Source organism: Papio anubis, chromosome 8 (assembly GCF_008728515.1).
Source record: "Papio anubis isolate 15944 chromosome 8, Panubis1.0, whole genome shotgun sequence".
NCBI lineage: Eukaryota > Metazoa > Chordata > Mammalia > Primates > Cercopithecidae > Papio > Papio anubis.
The window spans coordinates 29,145,490-29,156,453 of NC_044983.1; the positions used below are offsets into that span (position 1 = coordinate 29,145,490).

Consider the following 10,964-nt stretch of genomic DNA (forward strand, 5'->3'; position numbering starts at 1 on the left):
TTATTAAAATACAGATTACTGGGTCCCACCTCCAGAGTTTCTAATTCTGTATGTTTAAGGCCCAAGAATTTTTATTTCTCATAAATTCCCAGGTGACGCTGATAGTGAAGACAAATCACAGTTTGAGAACCACCAATCTAGATGATGAGGCACAGCAGAATTTAAGTATTCCAGGAAGGAAATGTCTGAGGATTACCAGTACATTTCTCATGGTGTTCATATTTATCGCATAGACTTTGTCTGTTGCCTCTCAGGGCAAAGGCAAGAGAGCAATTATGCTTTTAAACTATGTGGTTCAACTACTTTATTTTGATAATGCATATTATATAGTCTATGTTGAATCAACCAACCTCCAATATGAAGGGTTTCCCAAATGAGAAGCCAAACTGGCACTTAAAGATTTCCATGATTTTGTGATGACTCAAATTATAATCTTGTTTTATGACCTATGCTGTATGGATGTATTTCTCTAAAAATTTGGGGCAGGCTCTCCTCTAAGCCCAAGAAGGATCCTGTATCTATCTAATTACATAGTCAAATGAGAGTAGACTTAAAAATAATTTACAAGTTTAAAAGACTGTCCCAAGAGCCCAGGCTATGGGGAGGAGTACTTCCAGTCCTGCTGCTTTTCATCATGGGGAAAAAAATCAAAGTTAAGGGGCCCCCAGGGGTTAGGACTCGCTTGGTTTCTTTCCCTTTGGAGTCTAGGAGCTGCGGTACAAACAGATTGAGTTCCACAAAAAGGCCAAGGTCATCCTGGCTGCAGAGAAAGGTGAGAAACAGCTCAACTTCTCACTGAAATCAATCCTTCAATCCTAGTCCTTCCTTCAGCCTTCTCGTAAGTTCTGACTGGCTTGACTGAAACAGATCCACTCTACCAGTAAGCTAGTACAGGATACCTTGCAACTTATTCCACAAGGAAGATTACCTGGATTACCTACCCTTCTACAAATCAGGATTCTTTTTTCAGCCCAAGCAGTAAATATAACAAATGCCATCCTCTATGTTACTGATAGCGAAAAGCAACTGAGAATGGCAAAAAAGTCACCACTTTGCCTGCTTAAAGCCACTTGTCTTTCCTATGCAGATATAAACAGAGAGATAATTACCTTGCCAAGGTCCTTGAAATCAGACATGGTGTTAGAAGGGTATGAAACATGGAAGATGACTGTGCTAATAGGTTGTGAAAGATGAGGATAGATCAATCATGTACAACCCTAAACTGAGTGCATTCTCTGCTCAAACAGATGGAAATTAAATGCAAAAGAAGTTGGGAATTGTCATAAAAGCACAGGAATTCGTTGCTAATCTATTATGGTTATGAGGCTTTTTAAAAGACATTAGGGAAATACAAGGAAATAATCAGATGATTAAAGATAATGACACAATTTTCAAGGGAATTAATAACATACAAGTCTTGGAAAGGAAAGAATAATAAAAGGACCTTATTTAGGTCAGGAGCAGTGGCTCACGCCTGTAATCCCAGCACTTTGGGAGGCTCAGGTGGGTGGATCAACTGAGGTCAGGAGTTCAAGACCAGCCTGGGTAACATGGGGAAACCCCGTCTCTACTAAAAATACAAAAAATAGCTGGGTGTGGTGGTGGGCGCCTGTAATCCCAGCTACTTGGGAGGCTGAGGCAGGTGAACGGCTTAAACCCAGGAGACGGAGGTTGCAGTGAGCCAACATGGTGCCACTTCACTCTAGCCTTGGTGACAAGAGTGAGACTCTATCTCAAAAAAAAAAAAAGAACCTTATTTAATCCTTGTAGAAAACATCAGTTTCTTTCCCCAACAACAAAGTAATTTCTGAAATTGGTCATATCTAAATATTTACATGATTCATTTTGATTAATGTAGGAAAATAGCTATATAGGTAATACATTTTTAACTAGAAATTTATAAATTTCTAACTAGGACTGACTAACACTGAATCAACTTTTCCTCCCCCTGTGAGTTGTTTTCCAGTTAAAAACCACAAGTATTCCTCATCTTCTCTTTTAATGTCAATGAGGTGTCCTTGAAGTCATCTTGCCATATAAAATATTCCTCCCATTTTAAAACATTAAACTATCTTTTGGTGTTAATTCAAAGAAGTCAACAGCTTTATTTTCCACATTTTAGTATGAGAAACATAGCTGCTGACCATTATTCACCTTTCATGATCTGCTGAACCTAAAATTTTAAAAAAGTGTTGCTAGATAAGGTTAAAACAAGTCGCCTAATTAATACTGTAATGGAGTTATGCCCAGAAAAACACTTAATACACAATTATAAATTTCTAAATGTATCTAATTACACATCTTTCTCATGAAAGAATGTTCACTTAAACATTTTCTTTAGGTACTTATATTAAATGTGGGGGTATCAAAGGTAACAACTAGCAATTCAGGTGCCTTCTTACTAATCTCCCTATCAAGAATGAATTTTAATATAACTTGTCTACTTCTAACATTCATTTTAAGATTCTACCTGACTTTAGTAACAAACAGGCTTCTCAAAAATCCTTCAGAAACTGATCGTGTCAAAGTACTGCAACAAACCTGGTGGGGATTATACTAAATAGACCAATTGGAGACTTCAAAAAAAAAACAAAAAACAAAAAAACCAAACCATGTAGGCAAAACTTGAATACTACTGAGTCCCCAGGAGAAATAAACTGGAGTACTGGTCATCAGCATTTTAGGCAGAGAATGAACTCTTGGGATGCTGCTATTCTTTTGTCAGACTAAAAATTTTAGTCCTGCTTTTGAATTGTCATATTAAATACAAGATCACCAAAACAGAGTAATTTTCAGACTCTGCAAATTTGTAGCAAGCAAATAATTTTCCTCTAAAAATTTTAGCATAATTCAGACAGATTTTTTTTGAGAGAAAATTATTTCACTTATTCATGCCATGGATAAGAGATATTTTTGGTGGCAGTTTGGTGAAGCCAGACCACCTAGTCTGTGGCTCACACCTATAATCCCAGCACTTTGGGAGGCTGAGGCAAGTGGATCACTTGAGCTTAGGAGTTCAAGACCAGCCTGGGCAACTTGGCGAAAACCTGTCTTTACAAAAAATACAAAAAAAAAAAAAAAAAAAAAAAAAAAAGCTGGGCATGGTGGCACACCTGTAGTCCCAGCTGCTCGGGAGGCTGAGGTGGGAGGATTGCTTGAGCTCAGAAGGTGGAGGTTGCAATGAGCCTTGTGATCCTGCCACTGCACTCCAGCCTGGGTGAGAGTGACACCCTGTCTCAAAAAACAAAACAAATAAGAAACCCCCCAAAACCCAAATTCTATATGCCCGTTACTGACTGTGCAACGTTAGAGCCATTACCTATTCTTTTGTGTCTTAGTTTCTTCATATGTAAAATGGGGAAAAAGTAACAGTATTTAGTAGGTTAATTCAGTTAATCAATACTCTTCTGCTATATTGATTAATACAACACACAGAACAGTGACTCATTTATGGTAAAGTGCTATATAAGTATTGGCTATTATTATTAATATGTGTTTAATAAAATAAAGAGGCATAATATTTTAATCCATACAGTTTAATCTTAATCATCTAACATTCCTCCATTCATCTTCAAATAGTTATGTTATTTGCTGACCTGGGAAGTCTTTGTTTCTGTTTTAGCCTTAAAATTTTGAGAACAAGCGACTGTGCACAGCGGCTCATGCCTTTAATCCCAGCACTTTGGGAGGCTGAGGTGGGCGGATCAGAAGGTCAGGAGATCAAGACCACCCTGGCTAACACAGTGAAACCCCATCTCTACTAAAAATACAAAAAAAAAAAAAAAAAAAATTAGCGGGCGTGGTAGCGGGCACCTGTAATCCCAGCTACTGGGGAGGCTGAGGCAGAAGAATGGTGTGAACCCGGGAGGCGGAGCTTGTGGTGAGCTGAGATTGTGCCACTGCACTTCAGCCTGGGCAACTCCATCTCAAAAGAAAAAAAAAAAAGAGACAACAAGCATATATTAAAGTGCCTGTATCTGTACCTTGGATAAGCAAGCATGTAGTACATTAGGAGAAACTAAAACACTAGGTTTAACTGCTGGGAATGGGCTTGAAAGACCCATGAAAAAGATAATACTGCAGAAGACAGTCAATCGAAATAAATTATAATCAGATATTCTCATTTTACATATGAAAATTTTCCATTTTACACATGAAAAAACCGAGACACAGAAAGACACTAGGTTTAATTGATTGGCATAGGCTTGAAAAACACAAAAATTGCATTTTCTAGAGAGAAAAACAGATTTGAGGAACTTAAAAAATTTTTTTTTCCTTTGATCTTCACTTAAGCTGATTCTTATTCCTTGGCCAAATGTGACTTTATACAAAACATACCACATAGATGTAAAGGTTGTATAAATCTTCACAAGAATACCATTCTAAACTCAAAGAGTTTATAGACTTTCCTGATCACCATTACCTTATGCAATTATACCACTGAAGATTTGTTGTTGATTTAATAAAAGCTTTCTCCTTATTTAGAGACAAGATCTTGCTGTGTTGCCAAGGCTGGAGGGTGGAGTGCAGTGGTGCAATCATGGCTCATTGTGTGCCTGACAGCATCACAAGAGTCAAGTTCATTTCTCTGCCTAGAATGCTGTGATCAGTAGTACTCCAGTTTATTTCTCCTGGGGACTGGATAATATTCAAATTTTGCCTACAGTTTTCTGCAGGCTTCAACTCTTGGGCTCAAGCGATCTTTCCACCTCAGCCTCTTGAGTACTTAGGACGATAGGTGCATGCCAGGATGCCTAGCTAATTTTTATATACATATATATATATATTTTTTTATTTTTTGAGACAGGCGTCTCCGTTTGTCACCCAGGCTGCTGTGAAGTGGCACGATGATGGCTCACTGCAGCCTTGACCTCCCAGGCTCAAGTGATCCTCCCACCTCAGCAACCTTCCCCCTCTACCCAGGAGCTGGGACTACATGCATGTGCCACCACGTCACACTAATACTTAAATTTTCTGCAGAGATGGGGGTCTCACTACATTGCCCAGGCTGGTCTTGAATTCCTGAGTCCAAGTGATCCTCCCACCTTGGCCTTCTAAAGCGCTGGGACTGCAGGCATGAGCCACTGTGCCTGACCTTATTTTTAAAGTTTTTGTAGAGGCAGGGCATTGCTATATTGCCAAGGGTGGTCTCCAACTTCTGGACTCAAGCGATCCTCCTGCCTCGGCATCCCAAAATACTAGGATTACAGGTGTGAGCCACTGTGCTGGCCTGCTTTCTCCCTTTTGACTTGCTCTATTATATTAATGGCACAAAATTTATAGGAATGTTTTCATCTATATATATCAAGAAAATATTTGCCTATATGTCTCCTTTACATATAATTCATTTTTTTCTCATAGTTCTTGCTATGATCCTACATTAAATGCTTACATGAGCTTGAAGTCTCTCTCTAAACAAGGCTTTACTGTAAGCCACAGAGTGAACACGGCCCCATCCAGAAAAGAGGTTACAAGGTCCAATAAATGTGAACTAACGAAAGAAGTGAAGGATTGGCAGTTAAAAACATGTTTGAATCCTAGCTCTTTCACTATTTAGCTACTTCAGTTCATAAAACTGAAATGTGATCCTCTATCGATATTACTGCTAACTTTTTGATAAAGAGGGGTGTCTCACATGCTTTAAAGAATCTGATGAAGTCATACATCTTTTCTTCAACAAAAATTAACACAATCCACACATTTTTGCATACAGTTAGGGGCTTCAAGTAATCACTGAAGTCCATGTATCCTAAGAACCCTCTAGAAAACTGGATTACCATGGTTCCTGTTGTTTTAATATAAAAATGCCATTTCTGCATTCATATTCTCTCACACACACCCTTAAAGTCTTGCTGTGCAAACTGTAAATGTACCAGAGCTCACAAGCTTGCACTTTTAAACACATAAAAGAAACGAAATTTGATTTTCATTGGCAAAGTTTCCCCCCTTGAGGCACGTTAAGAGTGATTGTGTGTGGTTTTAGATTTATATCAGGATGAGCTACTCAAATCAGTGATTTTATTAATCATTATCCTCAAAAATCTTCAAGTTTAAATACAGCAGCTTAATTAAACCTCAGCTAAACCTGAAAAATCAAAAATGTTTTAAATAAAATATGTTTTGTATACCTAGGGTCTAATAGGCACGAACAAAGCTATGCCAAACTAGGTTTGGATAAGGATTTAATTGTCCACATCTATTCACAGTCACACTGGTGAAAGCAGTAACTGCATCTGTGCCAAAGTCTCAGCTGCTGTAATTAAAGACAGACCCCCCCCAATCCCTCCCCCGACCCCCATCAGGAGCAGCTAGCTATCATTACTTTCAAAGGGCAGTAATTACAAAGGCTTTGCATTATGTGGATTACACATTCCAAGGATATAGGATTGCTACCAGACGTCGGGGACTATCCTAATAAGCAAAGTTGTTCATTAAAGCAATCATCAAATTTATGTATAAGTTTTAAATTTTCTGAACTTTGCTCAGTTTGTCATGCAAGTTTACCTCTCTTTGTGAAATAGAGCTATTTCTGAAAAGTTAATTTCTGATCATCTCGCCCTACTATTTGACTAACTTTATAAAGCTAGAAGTATTATTACAAAGCGAGAGTAAATCACCACAGAACATCAATTTTAAACATGCTTAACTGAACCAAAAAATTAGTTCCTCTTTGATAAAGACAGGTAACAAAATACAAACGGAAAGAAGATTAGGTTATTTTTCACCTTTGGTATCACATTTAATAGATTTAGAGGAAAACTAATCCCAACTTTGCAACACATTCAGGGGCTGGAGATTTAATGAGATTCCATGAGACCTAACAGGATAACACATAGGCACTTCAAATCCCCTATATCATCCTTCATAAAGCCAAGCTATTTTGAAATAAATGAGAAAAAAGAACATAGCAAAAGCAGACCAAAGCAGTACATTTACCAAAAATTATAACTGCCAATTTTCCAAAATTTTTGGGTATTGTGGAAATCATGATTGTTTTCTCTAACTTAAAAAAATTTTGCAATCCAGTATAGTATATCATCCTTCAGTACAATTAAAAACAAACAAGCAACAAAAAAACCGTTAAAGTGCCCAAGTACACTAGTAGGCGTGCTGGGAGAAAAAGTGACCTTCGGATCTCCTGAAATTGAGTAAAAGCACTATAATTATACTTTATTGATTGTGTAAAACATTTTTTAACATACTAAAGCCATATACTAAAGCGGAAATTATCACTAGCTGCTAGGATTAAAATTTCAAAAAGTATCAATGGAAGTTCTTATGCTTTCTTCCTACTGGCCGATAAGACTCCTACAGGTAATCTCTTACGTGTGCCTAGTTCCATGAATTCTTTTATAGAATTCATCGGGTCTCACTCTGTCGCACAGGAGTGCAAGTGATGGGATCACAGTTTCCTGCAGCCTTGACCACCCGGGCTGAAGCAATCTTCCCACTTCAGCCTCCCAAATAGCTGGGGACCACAGGCTTGCACCATCACGTTTGGCTGTTTTTTTTTTTTTCTTTTTCTTTTTTTTTGGTGGAGACGGGGACTATGTTGCCCAGGCTGGTCTTGAACTCCTGGCCTCAAGCAATCTCCCACTTTGGCCTCCCAAAGTGCTAGGATTACAAGGCATTATTTGGCACCCACCCAAATAATTTATTTAAAAAAGAAAACATACATGGGTTTTGATGCTTAACACTCTCCCTCAAATTCTGACATCTTTATGATTAGGAAGGGTTCAGATTTTTAAATATCTGTACAATAAGGTAAAGAAAGATTTACGTTTTGTTTTTTAATTAAAGGCTTTTTAAAAAGTGAGCAATAACAAAGCATTATACGTATCTCTAAATACTGATTTCACTCCTCCAGTTCCCTTAACTTCAAACGTTAAAACGAACTTTTCCTTTCAAGCAGCGATGATGTATTTTGGATGAACCCTAAAACCTTTAAAAAATATCCAACAAATTTAACTATTTTCTCAATGTGAACTCAATGACATTTTAATTAAAGCTTGTACCACTTTTTTTTTTTTTTTTTTTTTTTTTGAGACAGAGTCTCTCTCTGTCGCACAGGCTGGAGTGCAGTGGCGCAATCTCAGCTCACTGCAACCTAAAACTCCCAGACTCAGGCGATTCTCGTGCCTCAGGCTCCGGAGTAGTTGAGATTACAGGCGCGTGGCAACACGCCGGCTATTATTATTATTTTTTTTGGTAGAGAAGGGATTTCCCCATGTTGCCCAGGCTGGTTTCGAACTCCTGGGCTCACGCGACCCGCCCGCCTCGGCCTCCCAAAATGCTAGGACTACAGGCGCTGAGCCACCGCGCTCGCCAAAGCTTGTATCACTTCTCTTCCTTCTCCACCAACACACAGAGTCGTCAAAAAGGAAATTCAAAAATTAAAACAAGCGAATAATGGTACCACTTCTACTTCATACTTTGAAACAGTCCCATATTCACCCATCACCCCCAAAAGCAATCAGTGCACTTAGGGCGTTGGGGTGCTTCACACTGCCCTTGGAGCTCACCATTTTTGAACTTGAAAGGCACCGTAGTATCTTCAAAGCCTCCGAGTTGCCAACGACCTCAGCTTCTCCACTTTCTCGAACATCATCCCTGGGCACTGTCTCCCGACACAGCCAGCGCGGTGGCCGTGCGCCTCAAACCCAGCATTCCAAACGCGGAAACTCAACCCCGAGCGCAATAGGAGACGATGGAAACTGCCTGAAAGGATCTGCGCAGGGCTGGGCTTGGGACGCGGCTCACACGAAGCTAAGGCAGGAGTCTCTTCCTGCACCCGCACTACGCCGGGACCCGAGGGGTTTCACTCCCTTCACAGAGCCGAGCCAGGAAGCCAAGAGCCACCAGGGCGAAGCAGCCCCGCAAAACCTCCACCTAGCCTTACAACCGCCACAGCGCCGGGACACGCGGCACCGCATCCCGGGCGCGCCAGTCCTCATGCAGTCGGGGGACGCTCCCCTCAGGCGCCCGCGTCGGAGCCCAGCGACCCCCGCGCCCCCGCGCCGCCCTCACCTACCGAGGCTCCCCCGCGTCCACCGGCTCCTGCAGCGAGACAGCCGGCGGCCGGCGGGCATCGTCCGAGCGCGGGCTCTGCAGGGGAGGACGAGGCGGGCGGACCGCCAGTCACAGGGTCGGCGTTCCCTGCCTCAGCGCTCTGGGGTCGCGAGTCCCGCACGAGTCCCGAATTGCGGTCCCGGGCGGGGCGGGGCCTCCATGAAGCCCCGCCCCCCGTCCCGCCCCCGCAGATATCCCCGCGCGCCACGGGGACTCCCACGCGCGCCATGGAGACTCCCACGCGCGCCATGGAGATCCCCACGCGCCCCGCGCAACCCGGTTGCCCAGCGCTGCCTTCTGCTGACTACAAACTGTGCCTCCAGGGATCCAGGGGCGAGGCTGAGGCCACCACCAAGTTGTGTGGCTTTCTCTTCTCGCTGCCTCAGAGCAGCGAGTTTCTCCTCAGCTGCAAACAAGGACGCAGGGCCAGCTCCGTGGGGCTCAGCGGGGGCAGAGGGAGAGCAAAAGCGCGGGAATCCGCGCATCTGAGGAAAGCTCAACATTTCACCTGTAGAGTTGGCTGCCCTGGCCCCAGAGTCCCTGAATCAATGATAATTAACATTTTTAAAATTTATTATTAAAAAAAAATTTAATCGGGAAGCCCCCTGAGCCAGAAGAGTAGCGTCTGAGACTCCCCATAATTAACATTCTTCACTCCTTAATTTTATCTCACACTTAACGAGCTGCTCAACCTCCTCTCCTCACCTGCCACATTCCCCACAAACCTTGAGCTGTCTTCTTTGCTCAGTAAGTTCCTTAGACTCAATCTTAGCACGGTACAGAACTTCGCCCACTGTCTTCCCTGGAAGCCTCAGGAACACAGCAGCACCCCCGAGCGAGGTGCGCACACTGAGCTGGGAACCCGGCAAGCAGTCGCGCTTGCGTACTGCGCCGGGGGCGGAGCCAGAGGCCCTGCACGTGGAAGCTCGAAGCCGGTAGGTGAGGCCTGCGCAGGAACTGACTCCTGAGAGCTTTTCCATGTCCTGAAGCGAACTGTGTGTTCCGTGCATACTCCGTGTACACGTAGTAGGCCTTCAACAAAACGATCATTTCGTCATGGCTTTCTAATTTAATTCAAAAGGAGTTAGAAGATCAGGGAGGACTTTATATGTTGCTCAGCTAATGGCCAAATCCCTTAGCTAAGGCTTCAGCTTGGAGCTAACAAGTACATCCAAGTTTCAGGGATCTAAAGCATGAAGATTTTAACCAGACTCATTTGGTCGGGCCCGGTGGCTCACGCCGGTGATCTCTGCATTTTGGGAGGCCAAGGTGCGTTCAGGAGTTTGAGACCAGCCTGGGCAACATAGTGAGACCTCCTCTGCAATAAATAAAGAAAGAAAGAAAGAAAGAAAGAAAGAAAAAAATTCTTGCACTCAGAAAATTAATTCTCCTTCATAGCATGGCTTATGAAAGCCTAATTCAGGGGCTATATAGATTATAGAATCAAAGTCTTCCAGTCCAGTCACTCAGATTTAATTTTACAATGGCAGGCCTGAGAGTCACTGCATCCTTCGATGGGTGAATCCTTTAGGGGTGAAGATGTTGGAGACACGCAGCTTAAAAGATGCAGTATTCAACCGGGCACAGTGGCTCATGCCTGTAATCCCAGCACTTTGAAAGGCTGAGACAGGCGGATCACCTGAGGTCAAGAGTTCCAGACCATCCTGACCAACATGGCGAATCCCAGTCTTTACTAAAAAATGCAAAAAATTAGCCAGGCATGGTGGCATGCACCGGTAGTCCCAGCTACTCGGGAGGCTGAGGCGGGAGAATTGCTTGAATCATGGAGGCGGCGGTTGCAGTGAGCGGAGCTCATGCCACTGCACTCCAGCCTGGGCAACAGAGTGAGTCTCTCTCTCTCTCTCTCTCTCTCTCTCTCTCTCTCTCTCTCTCTC

At 42.5% G+C, this 10,964-nt stretch overlaps 1 protein-coding gene across 2 annotated transcripts in view; it reads right to left on the reverse strand.

The window, feature by feature from the left end:
- Positions 1 to 10,719, reverse strand: part of TEX15 (testis expressed 15, meiosis and synapsis associated) — an 88,479-nt gene extending 77,760 nt beyond the window's left edge. Inside the window, exon 1 of one of the 2 annotated variants that reach the window (XM_031669466.1) lies at positions 9,795 to 10,719. The gene's annotated coding sequence lies outside the window, so the exon portion shown is untranslated. Of the gene's footprint in view, positions 1 to 8,522; positions 8,925 to 9,794 lie in introns of those variants that run through there. The other variant, XM_031669465.1, reaches the window with a different exon arrangement.
- Between the last annotated feature and the right edge of the window lie 245 nt (positions 10,720 to 10,964).